The 21828-nt window shown below is 40.2% G+C and overlaps 1 long non-coding RNA gene across 1 annotated transcript; it reads left to right on the top strand.

The window, feature by feature from the left end:
- Nucleotides 1–15089: 15089 nt before the first annotated feature.
- Nucleotides 15090–19849, top strand: LOC146766785 (uncharacterized). Its single transcript, XR_014957107.1, has 2 exons — nt 15090–15201; nt 19494–19849. It is a non-coding gene; the product is annotated as an uncharacterized LOC146766785 (long non-coding RNA).
- The last annotated feature ends 1979 nt before the right edge of the window (nt 19850–21828 follow it).

The raw sequence follows: 21828 nt of genomic DNA, 5'->3' as shown, positions 1-21828 counted from the left end.
TGGTGGATGAAATGAGGATATAATTCCAATTTTGAAGCAAAAAGAGAGATAAGGATTTCATACAAGATGCACTATAAATGGCAGGGCAGAGAATGGCCTCTCTGTTCTTACTACTCAATTTCTTGAATTTCCCTGAAAGCATTTATTTTCATGGCATAATAATGGAGTAGTATCCCCTCCCAAGGAGAAAGGGATTTTGGTTGTCAAGTGTTGGAAGCCAAGGCATAATTTAAAAGCTTTACCAACAGCAGAAAATAATACAACATCTCCTGTATTGAGTTTTTATACTTTTTAGGAAGATTTTGGAACACTTCCAGGGTGATGCTCACTCCCAGGGCAGTGGTGGACTCACCATCCCTGGAATTGTTTAAAAAATGTGCAGATGTGGCACTGGGGGACTTGGTTTAGTGGTGACCATGGTGGTGGTGCTGATTGAAACTTGGACTCGATTATCTTAAAGGTCTTTTCCAACCATAATCTTTCCATGATTCTAGAATCTGTGACCTCATGTGTTTTTCACCTGCTTCATCCATCAATGTGATCTAAATCACAAACCACAGCTCTGATATCGTAATTGGTTAATTGGTTTAGACCACAGAAATAAAAATAAACCTAAGAGTAAGTTTCATACATCTGTTGTCATATTTTTCATGCAGCTTGCAGAGCCTGTGGAAAAGTGCAGTTGTTCTGTAAAAGTCTTATAAAATACAAGGTTGCAGGAGAACACAAATCCTGGTGAAAATTCAAGTACCTTGATCTGCAGGGTGAAAAGCGCTGCTCTGTGCCCGATGAAAATGTCAGCAGGTGTATAATCTGAAAAAATTAAAGCCATTTCCACCTCTCTAGTCCTGGTCTTTCCAAGTATTTTCATAAGGGTCATGTCTAGAATGTGTATGCTTGTAGTTGGCTGCTTGCAAATTCACAATCATAATTCCTGACCAAAGGAAAAGGGAAAACCCCTTTTCTGAAATTATGAATATTTCAGCAACTACAGCAAGAAGAGGAATAAGTTATTCATGTAAGAATAAACAAAGAGCAGCCTAACAGCCCAGATCAGTGTGAGCAATTTAATTTGAGAAGTAATTTACTATTTGACAGGACAAATATAAAAGCAACACACTGGTAAATGCCCACACTTGAACAGTGAGCAATGTCCATCCCATATTCTGTTTTCCAGGCCTGGTGGTGAATAATCAGTGCTAATGATTTTACTCAAGTCTAAAATACTTTACCTTGCACAGTGCCATGATGGAGGCTGCCCTTCCTGACCTGGCAGGAATGAGATTTTCATTCCATTCATGAAGTGTAATGTCGTTGAAACCAAATTAATACATTCATTTTAATTACATGGTACTTTTCTACATGATACAGTGCAGTTACTTTGTGGAAGAATTGTATTTTTCTTTAAATTAAACTCTCAGAACTGGAATTCTTTTAATATGACACCTACCTTTTCTATTTTTGATGAGATATTTTAATTTTTGAAATAACTTTGAGAATTCAGGTTATATTTCCAAGATTGCAATTATATTGCATTTACTCCCAGCAAAATAATTCCTTCCTGGTCAAAAATTGCAGTTGCAGTGTAACTATTCTGCAATTTCTACTTGCACATTACAGAGCAGAGGGCAAAGTTTTCACTGCTTACACAATTTTGTATGGTGACAAAAAGAGGCAAAAGAAGAAAAATATTTTCAAACTTAGTAAATAAGAGATTATCTCCACTCTCCCTGTACTCTTTTAAATTATGGGAACAGAACATTCATTTGATCAGAAGTGTGAATGGAATTATTTGAATAAATGCAATATAAAATCCTGAAGATCTAAAAGGCAAAAAGGAGGAGAAGAAAGGAAGTAAAGGGCAGTGCCCGCCTTGGAACTGAATTGAAAATATTCAGCAAAATTAAATATATTGTGGTTTTGGTGACATAATTCTACCAATTGCCTCTCCTGATAAAAATTTTTGTCCAAGGTCAGATGAATTTTAATTAAATTGTTGTGCATTCATTGATTCTGTTTCTTGATGCACAAAAAATAGGTTGATGATAAATTTAAACCAAATGAAGAAATTATTAACTAAGTGGAGCTTCCTTTGATATTACAAAAGTTCATTGGACAAAAAATTTATCAGAAAAGGCAGAATTATGTCACCAAAACCACAGCTGATCTATTTTGATAAAAAACTCAAATGAAGCTCATGTGACTCTAACTGGGCCAAACAAAAGTATCTGAAGTGGGAATCTGGAGCAGAGTTTGATCTTTCTCTGGATCCGTACCTAGATGTCCCTGGAATTGCAGTGTTCTGTCCTAAAATCAGTTATATCCTGTGGCTTGCCCAAAAAGCATCAAGATTTAGTACATTTCCCTTTGCAATGAGCACAGAACAGATATAACTTCGATTTTCTATGAAATAAAACATAATGGGGAAAGGGCCCTATATTTTATAAAGTGCCTTTTTGCACAAATACCATCAAAGTGGAAGCTCTCACTGGACCCTGCATCCCTATGTGCTCCTGTGCCATGCTGAGTGGTATCACATTTATTAGGAGTGTTATTAGGAACTCTTCCTCCAATGTGGCACATCTGTCACATCTGTCTTTCACTGCCTAGCTGGCTGTCATCTGTTCTTTTAAGTATCAGCTCATGAGGCAGCTCTTTCCACAGCTGATTTTCACAGTGGAGTGAGCAATGTATAACCTGATTTTATAGTTTTGTTTTGTTTTTTAATAAAATAAATTTTAATTGATTTGGTATTTTTTATTTCTCTCATTCGTTTAAATGGTGTATCAGGCAACCACAGGGTTATATATACATATATGTGTATAGAAATGTACCACCTAAACAGATGTGATGTAATGATGTGTGAAGGGTCCTGAACAGCAGGTGAGAACACATTGCAGAATTCAGTGCAAGAAAAAAAGCTGTAGCAGGAAGGAGGAGGAACAAGGAGTGCAGGAAGGGTTGCCTGAAGTTATTTTTGCATTATTTTAAAGCATTTTTTTTTCTTGCAGACAAAGTAATATCATCAGGTATTTAAACAATATTGCTGTCTTTCTTGAGAGCCCCTTGTTTACAGCTGTTCATTATTGCTGTTCTATTCTCCTGACATGTCATAAATCTTGTTTGGTGCCTACTGCCCAACAATGCTCAGTGAACATTTCCAGGTGCATTTACCTCTTTACTGGTTTGGTTACCAGCACTCATTTCAACTGGAAACTGAACCACAGAATCATAGAGTATTCTGAGTGGGAAAGGACCTCCAAGGATCTTCCAGTCAAACCCCTGTCCCTGGCCAGACACCCCAAAAATCCATCCTGTGTACCCCTGGGACTGTTGCCTAAATCCTCCTGGAGCTCTGGCAGCATTTGGTGCCTTGAGAAGTCTGGCCTAGAACAGAGGCTGGGCAGAGTTAAAGAATAAAGTAGGGATTTATTAAAAGGCCTCAATGGATCCACCTTGGGCAGCACAAGAGCCCAGCCAGGGCTGCACCCAAATGAACCAAAATGGTCACAAAATGGACAGCCAGTCATGGGGTCTCTCACTTTGATCAGTTCTGCTCCATTTGCATATTGGAGTTAAATGTCCAGTTCCAGCTTTAGCCCAGGCAGTCCCATCCTTCTTGTTTTTCTCTTTCCAGCCCACGTTGTTTGTGCTCTTGGGCTGAGATTTGGATCATTTGTCCTTGGTCCTCAGCTGGAGTAGGAATTGTTTTGTCTCCCTGCTCTGTGCAGAGATCTCAGCATCCCCTCAGATGAAGCCCAGACCACACACCAAAGCAGCCCAGAATCTGAAAAACAGAAAAGCTGAAACCTGAGGCATCGCCTTGGGGCTGTGCCCATTCCCTGGGGAGCCTGGGCAGTGCCAGCACCCTCAAGGGGAACAAACCTTTCCCTGAGCTCCAGCCTGACCCTGGCACAGCTCCTGCCACTCCCTGGCTCCTGTCCCTGTCACAGAGGTCAGAGTTGCCCCTCTGCTGCCCATCAGCCCCACTGAGGCCTGACCTCCGTCTCTACTTCTCCAGCTGAACAAACCAAGTGGCCTCAGCCTCTCCTGGATGGTCAAAACCTTTAGAATTCCATGCTGCTTCTATATTCCATCACTCTCGAGGTTTTTAATTCATACTTGGTGCTTGCTAAAAACAAGGGGGTACAAAGTTGCCTACATGCTTCAGAATTGTAGCAGAGAATTATTTGTACTCATAGGTACCTAAATAACTTTGAAAATCTGTCATCTGTGAATCCTGATGGTAACATTTCCCTTTAAAGGTTTAGTGGAAAATGTCTCCTCTAAACAACGTATGTGGCCCTGCTTGTCCTGTTGGTGCTCTCCTGTAGCAGACCATAAATCACTGCAGAATTACTGACAGGCTGCACCCCCAACACTCTGTACCTTACTCTGGAACCTAATTATATCACCATCAGATGGCAACACCTCTGAAAGGGGTTTGTCAGCATTTTCAGCACACAGCTTTCTGGTTTTTTGTTTTTGATGTTGTTTTTTATTTTTTTCCAAGGTGGATGAAAACTTAATATATCAGTAATTCCAAAATTGTATCTGCTTGTACAGACACATAAGGTTGTCAGTCAGGGTTTGATTTCACTTGTCTGTGATATTTTCTAGTTCTCTTAGTTTATTTTTTCCTGCTGGGGTTGAGAATCACACAGCAGCTTGTGTGTGTTTTGAAAAGTTCCTATAAAAATACTGTTCAGTATTTCTCACTTATTTCTAATTGTAGGTGAGGTAAACGTTTGCTGAATAATGAAGCGTTAAATATATTCAGTGTACATACAAAAGTGCTTGAGGGTAGGGAAGAAAAAGTTATCAAAATAATTACTTGCTAGCTCTGCCTCTTGGGATCATCCTAAATGAAATGGTACTGTGATTTTTGAGAGAAATTTGAGAGAGTTGTGAGAAATCCAGGAGTTTTTACAGCAATATGCATTGATACAACTCATATTCTTCAGTGTTTGCACATCAAGCTGTTATTAATTTTGGATTTCTCCCCTGGTAATTTCTTTCTGTCACATTGAAGAATTTATATTAATATAATGCACACTGTAGGTGGCTTTAGTTCTAGAAATTAGTATTTTAATTTTAACTGTGATTTAAAACTTCAACTATTTCCATGCTGGTTCATTTTTTTCCTAAGTGAGGCAGTAACTACAGAAGAGAGAATGGATTAAATCAGGTAGCACAGATTACTTTATTGCTAAAATATCAAACTCATCAATGAGACTCGTGATTTGACAGGTGGAAACAATACTGATGGTGGGGAGTAATAATTGCTACGTGGTGATTGTCCAGGGAAAGTGTCACTTATGGCATGAGGAGTAATAAAAGGAATCATATGTTGGACATTTTGCTGCCATTTCATTCTGCAGCACCAAAGTCAATGAAAAGCATTGATACTGTTAGCTGTTGGCTCAGGATGATCTCCATCTGGAGCACTCTGGCTAAAACTGTTTTGTACCTGGGACACACTCCAAATTCAATTTAGCCAGAAAGACTTCTCAGCACATTTGGAAGAGCTGCCTCTTCCACCTTCCTCGATGAATTTGCCTCGTGTGCAGCTTTGCACAGTTTTTCTTTCTGTATATTTTGGACTATCAACATATTTCCTTTCCTCAAAATTGTCACTCCATAGTAATGAAAATATTTCTGATTTTTTTTTTTTTTTATTCCAAAAAAATTCCTTTCAGAGCTCTGCTTCTGCAGCTCTTTGTCTCAGTAAAATCTTCCCAAGCTTTAATGCTGTAGTTGCCTTTCCCGGTCCTGTGCTCACCACACAAAACCTGGCAGAAATTAAAGGCTTGAGTGCCTGGTGTTTTGAAAACCAGCATTGCAGCAGCTCAGTGCCTGTCCCTCGATGTGGAGGATGCCAAAATTCCCCAGATTTCCTCCAGATGCTGTGGGAGAGGGCTCATCTGCCCAGGGCCAGGCAGGAGCAGGCACTGTGGTGCTGGCAGCTCTCAGGTTCCTCCTTTCCTGGCCCCCGTTTCCCTTGCTGTGCCCTCCTGAGGAGCTGGAAGGTAATTTTCCAGAGGCACTGCAAGCAAACAATGGGCACGAGAGCCAGAATCACTGCACTTGATGGAGAGGGGCAGAAGGAGCTGGGGTTCAGTGCCTGCTCTTGAGCACCCAGCCCAGCCCAGAGCTCAGACATCCCCTTTGCTCCACATCCTCCCTCCAAGAGAAAGCAGGGAAGCAGTTGATGGCAAACTTGTGTAAATACCATTTATCATTCCTAAGCTCTTATCTAGAACTAAACTCCTCCCCACACCCACAAAGAACAGTCAATAACATTTTTTTTCCTACCCCTTTCATCACTGAGATGCTGCTTCTGGGTTGAGTGCTCAGCCTTACAATATGAAGCTGTTCTTTCCTAATACACCCAAAGGGACACCCAAGCTCAATTTCCCACTTAAATTTTACCCCAAAGCCAATGAAATCCCCATTTCCCCCTCTCTCCAGCAGACAGCAGAGCTGATCTGCAGCCATCATAATGAGGGGGTCAAGGACTAAAACTAAACCCAAGCACCAGAACATTTTCAAATTTTATGATAAAGGACACAGGGCTTGCCTGCAGTTATATGAGCACCTCTTGTTGGCGCACATGGAATCACTTCCTTCCTCAAACACGAAATACACAAATACAAAATACCACAGAATCATAAAATCACAGAGTCATGAAATGGCTTGGTTTGGGAGGAACCTCAAAGGTCAGGATTTTTTAGAGTAAAATTGTAAGCCAGGATCTTCCTTGACTTTCCTTTTGCATGCTGAAGATTTTCTGTACTTCTCTTCCTGGTTTTTTTTTTTTTTTTTGGCCCAGCTTTTTCCTCAGGGTAGTCTGGTAGGCAAAAGAAAAAAGAAAATTTTCCCCCATGTAATGGATTTTCCCATGAAGATGTGGCACCAAAGATCCCAGTTCTGCTCCGAGTCATATAGCTGTAAACTGGCAGCACTCTTTAATCAACATTTTGATTTTGACTTCATGCTGCAGCTTTTCAAAGCAAAATTCAGGAAGAGGACTCACTTTTGAAAATAATATTTTGTTTCATATTTCATTTCAAATGAGAAGTTGTCTCACTTTGTGATGTGTGGTCACAGTGGGATTTAGTCAAAGGTTGGACTTGGTGATCCCTGAGGTCTTTCCAACCTTGATGATTCTATGCTTCAATAATTTTAACTTATATTGATTTTACAGCTATTATTTTCCCTTTCTTTTGCACAAAAATTCACAGAGACAAAGTATTAATTGGTCAATACTGCTGTCTTAGGGAAATTGATTTTTGAAAGGCCAAATGAAATTACCCAGGATTTTTCATATGCTAATGTGGGGAAAGGTAAAAAAGCTTTTCAAACAGAATGAAACCTTGACAAAGATTTCAACTACACAGATCTGGCCAGGCTTCCTACAGTTTTCCTCTGTGGCAGTAATCAGACTCATGGGGAGGTCTGTAAGACTTTGGCAACACATTGAGAGCCCAGATGAATCCAAATCATGATAAATCATGAGGAATCTCATCGCAAGGCTTATTACAGCTGGACCAAACCTGGCCCAGCAACTGGAAAATCAAATTGTGCTTGTGCATCTCAGGGGAAAAAACATCCAACAAAACTTGTAAAGAGTAAGTGCACAAAGCAGCATCATATTCTGCTTTCAGAATATCGTTTGGGCTTCATAAAATTATTTTTTTTTTCCTCAGAAAATTTCCATTGTGCAAAGTGGTGAAATTATATGATGAAAACAAGCAGTTAATGATTGGACATGGTGCTACAGAAATCCAGTACAAGATGCCAAAGAGGAGTATTCCTAAATTGAGTTTAGCTCATGGAAGAAGGAGAGTTGTAGATATTAGGAAGTTTAGTTCCTAAATCTTGTTGTTCTGTTTCAGAGCTGTGATTCAGCTTCACCAGTTTGCTAAAGCAAGGACCATAACCACGAGCCCGTTTTGCCCCTCAGCTGCTCCTCATATGGCACCTCCAGGACTCTTCTTCAACCTCATGTCCCTCCTTCAGGCACCTTCTAACCCCTGGAGATTGTTGTGGTATTGTGGCACCCAAAATTGCACGCAACATTCCAGGTGAGGCAGGGCAGGACCACCCACCCCTGGCATGGCCAGCAATGCTCTGCCTGGTGCTCCCCAGGATGTGTGTGAAGATCAGCAAAAATCCAAATCCAATTTCATCATCTACACTCTCTACGTGTCAGAACCCTGCTTACTAAGAATTTTAGACTTTCTGGATTGACAGGCACTGACCCCCCAAGAGAACACTGCATTTGACCTGAGGTCATAGAAAAGATTTCCAAAATTAAATGTTAGAACAAAGATTATAAGTGTATAGTTTGAACAGAAGTGTGTAATATCACATAGTAGAAAACTTAGAGTTTAAAGCTTTAGGATATAGTGCTTAAAGTTTTAGAATATAGAATATATATAAAACAAAATAGATATTTTAGGACAAAAGCTAATCCTTCTTCCTCATAAATTTAGGTGGTATTGTGTAATTAGATTAAAAAGTCCTCATTGTGGGCCACAAGTAGTTAATTATTAAGTTAAAAATAAAAGTAATTTAGGTGCCATTTCTTAATTAGACATTTTATGCTTAAAAAGCCTTACAGAGAGAGAGATACAACTCCGTTTTTAGTTTGTTACAGTAAAATACTCTAAAATTCACAGTTTGTGAAACTGTAATATAAATAAAACCTAATAAACATCTCAGTCCAAACAAAAAATACCATCTCACACATTTAATCCCAGCCCTAACAAGAAAAGAGCAAAGATTCCACATCTACATATTTCAAAAACACCACCTTCACTGATGCTTTGTGGATAGGAGCAGCCCAATATCCTCCACGTGGTGTTCACACAAAATCAATATTTAAGATGAGCCTGGAGTTCCTCAGGATGAGCACTGATTTCCAGAGAAATCAGATTCTGCTTTAGGCACCTGGGTAGGGCCCAGCCTTGCAGCAGTGCTCAGCTCTCAGCAGCAGCCACTGCAATCCCATTAGGCAAATGTTCAAAGAGCTCAAAAACCCAAACCTGAGCTCATTGGGACGTGCAGGATGAGACCACAGCCCCTTGAAATCAGTGGGGATTTCACCACTCACTGCAAAGGAATCAATGCCACAGAGTGATTGCAACCCTTTTACTTGATTGTGGATGCTGAGCTTGTTGAATAATTCCGGCTTTGGTGCTTTTATCTGAAGATCCCTCAATAGTTTTATGAGTTATTTTTGTTAAGATTCTTCATACCAGGGAAAAAGGTAAAAACCTGTAATGATCCTTAAGTAGATGAGCTGTAAAATCAACACAATTCTGTGCAATTGTGACACAGCTTTATAAAATGGATTGAAAATCTGCCCTAGAGGATTCCTACAAGAACCATCTTGAGGGAGGTGATTCTTCCCTCTCCTCTCCTCTCGTGAGGCCCCACCCAGAGAATTGTGCCCAGGTCTGGGGGCACAAACACGAGAACGATTTTGATGTGCTGGAAAAAGTCGTGTGAAAGCCACATTGGTGCTCTGAGGGCTGCAGCCCCTCTGCTCTGGAGCTGGGGAGAGCTGGGGGTGCCCACCTGGAGAAGTGAAGGCTTCAAGAGACCTCATAGCCCTTTCCAGTGCCTAAAGGGGCTCTGGCAGAGCTGGGGAGGGGCTTGGGACAAGGGATGGAGGGACAGGACATCGGGAAATGGCTCCCAGTGCCAGAGGCAGGGTTAGATGGGATATTGGGAAGGAATTGTTCCCTGTGAGGGGGGGAAGCCCTGGCACAGGGTGCCCAGAGAAGCCTGTGAAGTGTCCAAGGCTGGGTTGGATGGGGCTTGGAGCACCCTGGGCTAGTGGAAAGTGTCCCTGCCCATGGCAGGGAGTGTCACTGGATGGGCTTTAAGGTCCCTTCCAATCCAAACCTCCCTTTGACTCTGCAATTCCACAACACGTCCGATTTTCTTCTCTTGCCTTAAAGGAGCCCTGAGCCCTGACCCTGATTAACAAGTCAGCCTCCCCACCCTTTGTCAGTGTACTCAGTGAAGAAATAATCATTTAATGTGCTAGACAGTTCAGATCCTTGTGGAAAGCTGTTCTTTGGGCATGTAGCAGGGATGGATCCAAGCCAGCAGCCAGCAGCAGCCTGTTCTGAGACTTATTTTAGCCACTCCCAGCACAGGCTACTTCAGCCCCATTCCTAGAACTCCATTTCATTCTTCCACTTGGGTATTTTAAATAAGGACCAAATTTCAGGCAAAGGCAGCCCTGCTGCCCAGTTCCAACAGAAATCAGCCAGCTGTCACAACTGGGAGGGCACAGAAGCCAGAGCAGCACGTCCCACAGCCCACGGAACTGCTTACAGCAGGACACAGCTTCAGCTTCCTCAGTAAATCACTGAATTTTCCTCTTCCTGCCAAACCTAATTCGTGAATGAAAAGCATTCCTACAGTTCTTTAAGTGTACCAGAACTTTAGGACCCGAGTTCCATTATTTCATTAAGCAGTGTGTCATTAATTACCCCCGGCAGGTTTCTCCCGGGTACGGAGCTGCCGAAGGCGGGCGGAAGGCAATAAATTCAGAATAAGGCAATAAATTCAGAATCTGGGATTAATGAATGCAAATGAGAGCCTGGGTTATGTTTTTTTGGTTTTTTTGGTTTTTTTTTTTAGTGTTGGAGAGTACACAAGGCCTCTACACAGCCTGGTGCTGAGAAGCACCGAGTTAACAATTTACATTCATTTGCATCTCACCACGAACCTTGTTAACAAGCAAGGTCAAAAGAGTTCCCTGGGGAATGAGTCCAGGACAAGAATGCTTCTCCCCATGTTGATGGCAAACCATGGATGTCTCACACTACATCACCACTGAATGTAAAGTGAGTTTAAAACACAGGCAGTGTAGTTAAGACATCATTTTCAAGCCTCATAAATCACAAATATTGTGCAGCATGTTTAAATTAGTATTTACATTTCAAATGCCCACAAATATGTAAGGAAAAGGTGTCAGGAATTACACAGTAGTAAGAAATTACTTTCACCTGAAGGAACAGATGGTTGGGAAAATCCTGTCAGATAGAAATCATTATTCAAATATGTAAGTACAACTTCTGTTTATTGCCTGTTTTGGGCCTGGTCTATCAGAATTTGACAAGTCCAGGTGTGAATGACAACTTTTATGTTTCCTTAATCCTATTTTTAGCTTTAACAGTGGCACAATCTCTGAATTACTTTTCACTCAGTGTGCTCCACCCTTATATTTTCCACAAAACCTTTTAGTTTATTTCCAGGACAGAAAGCAAATAGATAGAGAAACACATGTTCTTCCTGGAAATTTTGGGACATGAAGTTATTGAGCAGTATTGAGGTCACCACCAGAAACTTCATACCAAAATGAAGAGTAAGGTCTTCCAATTCATCTTAGGGAAGAAAGTTTTGAGGCTGAAAATTTTTGTTGTTATTTTTTTCTTCTTCTTCTTTTCTTCTGAATTATTTGAAGGTTCATATTTTTAAGAGCAGGACAAGTTACATACTTCAATTACTTGAGCAGTGCAATAGCAAACTGGAGGGAAGGTAGATCAGAATGTGTGCTATGCACCCTATCGAGTAACTCATTTATGTGTCACTACACCAACATATTAATGTAATTTTCAATTATGAGGTTTTATCTGGATTTTCAAGGAAAATAAGAAAGAGGCAAGCTGAAGTCAGATAGGTTGGTTCCAATATGCCTCATGCTATAGGGAGAGATGAAACAATGAAAAAGTTAGTGAAGTTTTATAGGCAAATTTTATGAAGATTTATAAACAAGTTTCTACAGGGCAAGGGGTTTGGCTTTGATATGATGAGATGTGATACTGCACCTTCTCCTGAGGGGCAGCATGGGGGCAGCTCCAATCTCTGCTCCCTGGGACAAGGACAGGACACAAAGGAATGGCAGGAGCTCAGGGAAAGGCTCTTCCCCAGAGGTGCTGGCACTGCCCAGGCTCCCCAGGGAATGGGCACAGCCCCGAGGCTGCCAGAGCTCCAGGAGGGTTTGGACAATGCTCCAGGGATGCTCAGGGTGGGGTTGTTGGGACAAGGGCTGGACTCCATGAACCCTGTGGGTCCCTTCCCACTCTCGATATTCTGTGGTTCCATGATTCTTATTCCACCAGTTAATAGAATCCTTTCAGATCTGACAACAGAATATATGCAGCAATGGGCTATAAAGTGACTTAATCTCCACTGAACTTGATGGAAACAGTGGCAACGACCTAAGAATCTTAAGTTTGGTATGAATTTTCCTGCTTGGGATGGTTCCTGTTCTTGACTCCAAAATAGGAGAGAAGCCCATGAGAAGTGCCTGACCTGAGAACTGCCACCAATCTTCTGTTTTTAAGCTCCCTCCAGACTGTTAAGTGATTGACTGCTTTACTTTATCATGTCTTATTAATATGATTTATTAATCTGGTAATTCAGGTCAAGCTGGCACTGTATGTTGCCGAAAGGAATAAAATAAAAAGAACATCATGATAAAATATTATCACCATGGCATCGCTGCAAATCTTAATGACAGCACGAGTGAAATCCACACTGATGAACTGCTGATATCCCACGGTGACACAGTTACTGCATCCTTAGGCCAAAGACTCTCAGCTCTGTAAAGGAATGAGTGCTCTCAGCTTCAGAAATATTGAACTGTGCTGAGTGGCTGGAGTGCCTTGGCAGCACAGCCTGCCTGGGATAAACACACAGCAGCTGTGACAACTCCAGGTCATGGAACCGAGCTGGGACAGAAGAAAAGATTGCTGAATTTCATGGAATCATGAAATCATTAGTGCTTTGGGATGGGAAGGAACTTGAGGACCATCTCATTCCAACACCCTGCCAAGGGCAGGAACATCTTCCACTAGACCAGGTTGCTCAATCCCTTTCCAATTTTTCCTTCCTCTTCAGCCAGACAGTGTTGTTGAAAATAGGAACAAAAATCTTGAGGCTGTAGGAATTATGCTATTTCTCTCTTGATTTTTTTCACAGACCAGGTCTCATAGAAGTACATTTTTCCTTCTAGGCAAATAACCAGAGGCTTCAATCCCCAAATTTCCACGATCAGCTCAGTTAACACAGTTTTCCAGAAATTCTGGAGGGTCTGTATATGTCACTCAACCTGATCCAGAGGCAGCTGAAGAGGGCACTCAAGAGTTTTTTCTGCTGCTGCTTTGGAACAGGGAATGTGAAACAAACACAGGTTCCAAGTGCTACAAGGCAGCCACAGCCTTCTGTTGGTTTGTGACTCCAGGGAGAGAAGATCCCAAAGCTTTGGATCTGCCTTGTACTGGAGCATCCCAGATCAACAACTCTTGCACAAAAAACTGGTCTTTATTGTGAATATTTCTAGGCACTGCTGCAGAGCCAGAAGGATTCACAGAACTAATGCAAAGTCCATTTCCCCCATTGTTTAGACACAAGGATTTTATTTCTAAAATACCATCTTCAAGTATTTACTTCAGCAAGTCCTCTTTGGAATTCTTGAGGTGTGAGAGGATTCTGTATTTAAAAAAAGAAAAAAAAAACCAAATGTGAACTAAAATGATGATAAAAAAAAAAAGAGATTACTTCCACAATGTGATTCTCCTCCATTGAAGTTATTCAGTCCTTTCTTTATTATATTTAAGCCATGTCCATACGTACAAAATGAGATTGTGAACCACTGCTCTGCTTTTCTTAAGATTTAGAAGAAATTATTGCTGGTAATGGGCTAAAATTGCTCCATGACATGGCAGTACATGACTAGTTCACATTAGTTTGTCATCTAAGGTAGGCTTAATAGAAGAAAAATATGGATTTTTTTTTTAAATCTATATTTCTTTCCTATAACATAACAAAAATCTAGTAATTAGTCAATGGGATCTTTAACAGTGACATAGAGAGTTATTAAATTCTAATATGACTATGACAATGATAAAGGTCTTACTGACAATAAATGGCAATTTTCCTAAAAAAAAAGAAACTCCAAGAAAAAAGGAAAGGGAACATAGAAGTATTTTTCTTTCTGTAGAAGACCAAATGAATCCAAAGACAGGTAGCCAATTTCTACCGGAATTTTTATTATAGGTTAATGACATGTATAAATAGCATAGTTTCTCTCAAAGGCTACATAGCAATGTGAAAAAAGGAAAAGTGAAAAATATAATTCTTCATTTGATATAAAGAAACATATTTTTTATTTTATATACTTGCATTTTTTCTGTGTTTAATTTGATTAATTACATATATTTACATCATTGTTGCTACTTAGTTAAATTATTTCCTTATTTACTTCAAAAATTGTCATATATTTTCATTTTTATTGTAATGTTCTACTGTAGGAATGCAAAACAGAAAATTAAAAACTGTTGCCCTGACAAATGCCAGTAAAACATTGGATCCTCTGCCAGAGACTGGGGAGATGCAATTAATTGCCTGATCAGATTTTTGGTTCATTTTTATAAAATCTATGCCCTTTAGGTAACTACAGTTAAGTCATTTAAAATAAAGCTGTACATTTTATTAGGAACTCTAATAGTAAAATTAGTGGGCTCCCAATAGTGACTTGAAAACTTAGGAAAAAAGAAGTAATATTAGTGCTATGAGAATGAACAGGCTGCCCAGGCAGTGGGGGAGTCACCAGCCCTGAAAATATTCAAAAATCTTGTGGATGTGACACTTGGGGACATGGATTAGTGGGAATGTGGTGGTGCTTGGACCTGATGGCCTGAAAAGTCTTTTCCAGGCTTGACAATTCCACTTTGCCAAATACCATTCAACACACTTGCAAAGACCATTGGCTTTGTTTCCCAGCATGAAATCCTTCACAGCAAAAAAGGCTGGAATCAATAAATTAATTTCATAGGAGTCATTTATGGACCTTACTCACTCTACCCCACTTCCTGAGCCTCCCACTCTGCCAACAGAAGCAGCAAAGATTTCCTAGTAGAGATCTGAGAAATAATCCTATTACAACTGCTGCTCCTGCTGCCCAATTAAGGCTGTTACCAAAGCACAAGGATTGGTGTAATTGCAATTAAATGTGTGAACAAAGCTAAGATCACAGAGTGGCTCCAGGAAACACCTCCTCAGGAGTTAAAGCCTAAAAGGCAGGATGATCTTTCTCCTGTAGCTGAGTCAGAGGGAACATCACACGTTCATGTTCAGAAGCCATTGAAAATGTCACCATGGAATGACACTAAGGTAATGATTTTTTTTACCTAAATATCATGGAAGAGAAATCACAGCCTCGCATTCCTTTTGAATGTATTGCTGGCATTAATTTATTGCTGGTATTAATTTTGTGCTAGGCGCAAAAATAAGAGATGATATGAGCAAGGGGAGGAGGAGTCCATGCCTCAGGGTCCCTGTGGATGTCAGATCATGCTTTGTTTGTGTAAGATTTTAGCAGGTAGATTTTTCAAGCCTTATTTCCTCCTCAGATTGCTTTCAGCACTTCAGAAGTTCCCTCTGAAGGGAGAAGGAGGGCAGGGGGAGTGTTGGCAGCAGTGCCCTCCTCAGAGAATCACATCACTTCCAGATCTCTGAGGTGACTGTGGTGGGAATGAGCCTGAGAAATCCCTCTGCAGAGGGAGGTGTTCAACTTACAAGTAACAAAATGTAGACTGTCAATTTATTCCAAATAACAAAATCTAGAGTGTCAATTTATTCCTTTTGTTTCTACATCACTCTTGGTGGAAACTCGAGCGCTAATTTGGACTGGAGAGTGAAAAGTGCTGGGGGTGCTCAAAGTTTTCATGTTGCTGATTTCTCGTCTCTTCAGGATCAGACTTCCATAATCGATGCATGTAACAGTTCTTGTGTGTATCACTGACAGAACACACATCTAAATATGGATTTCAATTAATAAATTTAGCAAATAATTTTAAAAAGTAGTAGATAACTAACCAACTAAACAAATACTCTATTGATAACCCTTTTCATCAGTTTTCCTCTTGTAAAATATGTTCTTTTGCTGTCAAAACAAATCATACAAGAAAACAACCCCATTTGTTTCAGCAGAAATGCAGGCTTGTAATAGCATAAATGACATATCTCTGGATTGCTGCTTGCTTCAGAAAACATCTGCAATAAAGCAGGACTAATCCTCAAGAATTTATTTGTAGAAAATCCATCAGGTGTAATACTGAAAACCCTCTATCAGCATCAAACATAAAGCAAGGCCTGTCTGAAGCATATGTAATCAAAGTCATGTCTTTTTTAATAAAAAATTGCTTTGTCTGGGAAGCCAGAAAGCAAAATCTCCAGCAGATTTCTTCTTCTGGGGAATGCCAAAATGCTTTTCTTTAATTGAAACAGGTAAAGATTTTTGTTAAGCTTTTACATCCTTCAGAAAGCCTCTGTGGCTGTCACCGATGTTATCTTTTGATCTAAGGCTTTGCAGTCAACATCTACAAGAATTTTTTCAAGCAGCACACTTATTTAAAGATTTGACTTTCTCTGATTTTGAAATTAAGCACTTTCATAGGAGAAGCAAGGAACAATGCTTGTCATTTCTTGTGTCTCTGTTTGCCACGTGTTACCCCATGACCTGATCTAAAATACTTTAAGAACATTTGTGGAGGGAAAAGGTGTCTTCCATTATTGAGTTTGTATGAATGTTTCTCTAGTAGTAGTCCAAATGATGTAATTGGAAAAAAAACCAGATGGTAGGAGATACTTTTGCTCAGAAAATGAAGAATTAATTTTTTTTTTTTTCCTGTGTCTATTTATGGGATGTTTATAAATCAAAAAGTTTTCTGTTAATTTTCATGTAGTGACCAGCACATGATATTTCACTAACTCAATTAAACAATTATATGCACTAGAGAGAGAAGCTTTTATGTAACTATTTAGTACTGTCAAGCAGTTTTAATTCCACAATGGGGAGGTGACAGGGGGAAGTGGATGCATTTGCAAAGTGTTGGGATAAAGTCACAGGAGGTGGAATGTGTTATCAAATCAGCCATTTTATCTATCTTACAAAACAGTGCCTGCTGAAGGGCAATACATGGACAAGGCAACTAATACTGAATTTGTAGAAAGAATAATTGTTCAAATATAGCTACATTGCTAATGGAGCAAATTTCAGTGGTCTTGCTATAGAATCCCAGAATCAAAGGTTGGAAAAGACCTCCCAGACCATCGACTACACCCTGTGCCCAGTCCCCACCGTGTGCCCAGCCCAGAGCTCTGGGTGCCACCTCCAGCCCTTCCTGGGACACCTCCAGGGATGGGCACTCCAAACCTCCCTGGGCAGCCCCTGCCAAGGCCTGAGCACCCTTTCCATGGAGAAATTCCTGTTGCTGTCCACCCTGAGCCTGCCCTGACCCAGTCTGAGGCCGTTCCCTCTCCTCCTGTCCCTGTTCCTGGGAGCAGAGCCCGACCCCCTGGCTGTCCCCTCCTGTCAGGAGCTGTGCAGAGCCACAAGGTCCCCCTGAGCCTCCTTTGCTCCAGGCTGAGCCCCCTCAACTCCATCTTAACCCTAAACTCAACCCTAAGGTCTCTCATCTTCAAACTTAGGAAATAAGGATTGCATAGGTTACTTCACCAATATAAAGCCCTATAACATTATGAAGAAAAAGGGAATAATTTGGGTCTCAGTGCTCCCAGAAATAAGTTGAGTTTATTTATTTGTGTGTTTTTTCTTTTGGTTTTATTTGGTTCTCTTTTGTTTTGCTGAGCTTTTAAATCTTTAAGCAGTGTTATCCCACTTGCATTTTTATCCAACTAAGAAAATCAAATGGTTTATTTATCAAACAGTCTTGTTGTTTTCAGGCAAGTATTTTTTTCAGTACCAGAACGGAGATTACTTAGCTTGGATGTTCATATCCTGAAATGATTTAAGTGGCCCTCGAGATCCGTTAAAAGCAGTGCATTTGATTAAATTGGCCAACAACAATTAATTGTTTCTAACATCCTAAAGTGCCCAAGATCCCAGAACAAAGGAAGTTCTTGTGGTCAGTTCCCACTCTTCTGTGCTGAAAGGACCTTTTTCTTTATGTGTCATTATGAATTTAATTAAATGAAATCTACTGCATATCAGGAAAGACTTTGTTCAGAATGAGAAGCTTGGATTGTCTGCAGCAGATGATCAGTTTCCTTATCTTCATATTTTTCAGAATAAAAGCAATTCTCTTGTTCATGCAGTTCAGTAAGAGACTGGATATAAGAAACTGAGATACACATTAAAAAAGCATAGAGCCACTATAAAATTTAAAATTATTTTAATTTACTTACTTTTTAAATTATATTTTAGGGAAGTATAAAGTAGGTTTTTTTTTTTTCGATGTGTTATAAAGACACATGAAAGAGGGATGAAGAAAACTTTAGAAAGTCCAATTGAAAAAGTGTAGGGTAGGAGGAAATCCTGCTCCCTTAGATAATTATAGGGACATTGAGAGTTCGGAGTCCTGCAATGGGAATAACAAAGCTGTGTATGACCAGAGATTCAGAGCCTACAGGAAATTCTTGGAAACTAAGTCTCTCCATGCAACATAGATTTGCATGAGTTTATTTGCAACACTGGACCACACTATACTGCAATAGTAGTGGATTATTTTAATTTAAGGCAATTTTCAACTGCTTTAGAAGGTCCCAGGCAATTTAGGTGGAAAAAAATTCCTAATTGTGAGTAAAGCACTGAGAAAATATCACCACCACCCTATCAAGGGAGGGTTTGTCCTGCTCTGCTCAAGCCAGGACTTGGACTTGGTGATTCCTATGAGTTCCTTACAGCTCAGGATAATTTTGTGTCTACAATTCTCTGATTCTAATAATAAGCCTGTTTACTTGTGCTTTTAAAACATGCCATTGAAAAATACAATTAAAACAATTGGACTGTGTCATTCCAAACACTGAGATTCTAGAAAATAAAAATATCCTGCTCATTACCTGTTGTTTAAAACTGTGTGATATTATCAAAACATGTTAATGTGAATATTTTATATATATATATATATATATATGTATGTTCATCTATCTAATATAGAATCACAGAATCATTAAGGTTGAAAAAGACCTGCAAGACCATCAAGTTCAACCTTTGACCAAATCCCCCCATGTCCACTAAATCCCATCACAAAGTGCCATGTCCACTCCTTTCTAGAAGATTTCCATGGATGATTGTTCCCTCTCTGTCCTGGGCAGCCCCTTCCAATGTCTAACCTGTATTTCAGTAGATAAATTTTTCCTCATATCCAACCTGGACCTCCCATGGCACAATTTGAGGCAGATTTTGAAACTGAATGACTTTTATGAGATTGTGCTGAATGAAATACAGTTTTTGAAATTTAAACAAACAAAAAAAAAGCTTTTAAATTGCATTTAAAGTTGCAAAGTAGTGATATGTCTCGGGTTAGTGATATGTCTCATAACTTTTGGGTTATGATGTTTGATGTAACCAAAAGTGTGTATTCTGTCACCATCTGTTAAAACCAGGTGGGGCAGTGTTCTTCATCTCTTCCATGACTCATCCCTGATAACTCCTTTTGCAGGGATATCTTCTGTTAATGGATCATCAAGCCTCATGAATTCCATCATCCCATTGTGAGATGCTCTGCCCAGGGCGAGGAACCAAACATTTCTTGCTGGATAGAATCTGAGGTTTGGAACACCATAGCAGCCCTCACTTACTGGATTCCCAGGGGATAAGAGCTACATAACCAGCACTGGACCTTCAGAGGAAGACCAGACCCTTCTACAGGATCACCATTCCAACAGGATTGCAGGCACCATTTACTGAGACTGCTACCAGCACCTGACCCACGGGGTGTCAGGCTGGATCCTGACTCTGTCAGTGTCTCTGTACTATTGCATTTATTTTCATTTTCCCATTAAATTGTAGTTCTGACTTGGAGTCTCTCACTGGTTTGGCTTCAAACTAATACAGTCTTGAAACCTGAAAGAGAATGTAAGAACTTGAGACTGCTTGTCGGAACTTGAGCATGAGGGCTGTTCTCTCTGCTGACCAGAGGCTCTGATTTGCTACAGTCCAACTCCAATTACTAGAGCTGTTCTCACTAAAGGCTGCTGACTCCAAGTGTCAGAAGATGCTGCAAGGTGTAAGCTGCAGGAGGTTCTGCTGGTGCCTGCTGTAGTTCCAAAGGATGAGTAAAGACTCCTAAATGGAAAATTGCTGCTATTTTACATATCCAGGCTTATCCCAGCAGCACAATGTCAGTAGAAGCACAAATCCATTTATTGATTAGTAGTGGAATCAAAGAGATCACAGGCACAGTGCTTTGAAAATCACCACTGAGTGCTAAATGTATTTTGAACTTCAGCTGAGACCAAAGTCGGAAGCAAATCCTCATTGCCAGATATCTTGACAGGGCCAGGAATATTCCATGTGGAATTCTAGATACACAAAGTAATGAATACATGATTTTTTCCCCTCAGCTGGTATCTAAGTTCTGTTTCATACTCCTGTTGTTTCCATAACAACACGAAATGAAACACAACTGAACAATTTGTGTGAGGGTGTGTGGAAGGGGAGTGTATGCTCCTTTACAGGCATCTGGTCAAGGATCTTTCTCAGGGCAAAAAAAGGGAAATAAGTAAATCAGGAAACCATAAACACAAGGACACAAACCTGACAAGCAAGGGAGTTGGTGATGAGAGCCAGCTGATGAGGGCGCGTGCAAGTGTTCATTCCAGCAAGGTTATCTGGTCAGGGACCTGGGAAGTTGAGAAATTAAGGAAATGTAGAAACCAGAAACAAAAGAGGAACAGAAAAAAACCAAAGCCGCAGATCTGACAAAACAAGAAAAAAGCTGCTCATTCACCCTTTGTGCTGGCCTATGGGGGAACAACAGGAATATCAACCTGGATATTGGGAAGGATTTGTTCCCTGGGAAAGTGGGGAGGTACTGGCACAGGGTGCCCAGAAAAGCTGTGGCTGCCCCTGGATCCCTGGAAGTGCCAGGCTTGACCAGCTGGCATGTGGGGCTCTCTGGAACATGGGATTTGCTACACTGGCTCACTTTCACAGTGTGTGTTTAAACATCTGTATATATATTTTTGTGAAGGATAAAATTACACCTTTTTGTCCAGCTATCAAACAGTCCCTAAATTTTAACTCTGTATTTATGCCTGTGACAGTGCATATGACACAAATATTTTATTTGTGATACTGAACACTGAAGACATGCAAAGGAAAAGGCAGGAGAAAAATAAATGCACTTATTCTACTTTTCTCATGCCTGTGCTTTGATTAACTATCGCCTCATGAAATGTTGTCTTTCAAAAATATTCTAAAGGTATTAGATGTAGGAGAAAGTGTACAAAAGGAACAGGAATATTAATCCTGTTAACAGGATGTTAATCCCTCCATGTGCTGAGAAAACACAATTACCGGATTACAATAGAAATAATTACTGAAGGTTCCAGCATTACTAAGGCAGCATTTGATGATTTTTTTTTTTTCCTTATAACAAGCTAGAAGGATCCCAGTTGAAGCCCAAGTGTTATTCATCTTAAGGCAAGCACTGTAAGAACATTACATGCAGGTACCCACTGAAGCAATAAGATTTTGAAATGTCCTTCAGACATCCTCAGTGGGAAAAAGTTGATTTCTCTACAAGACTGCAAAATCTCAGAAGCAGCAGTTCAGCATTTAAAGAATGGGAAGGCACAATTACTCACTACATCCAAAACATCTAAGTTTTTTGGCCTCATATATAGGTACAGTCATGGAGAGAATATAACTGTCATGTCATTTCCTGCTGCATTTGAAAATCTCCTTTCTCTCCATTCATTTCCCTGATCATTAATTTAGTTTCTCAATAATAAGAAAGATAGAGGCAATAGCATTCCCTAGAACTTAACAAT

Source organism: Lonchura striata, chromosome 8 (genome assembly GCF_050655825.1).
Source record: "Lonchura striata isolate lonStrDom1 chromosome 8, ASM5065582v1, whole genome shotgun sequence".
Classification (NCBI taxonomy): domain Eukaryota; kingdom Metazoa; phylum Chordata; class Aves; order Passeriformes; family Estrildidae; genus Lonchura; species Lonchura striata.
Note: the sequence above shows the minus strand (reverse complement) of the source record. Positions and strands in the feature narration are given on the sequence as shown.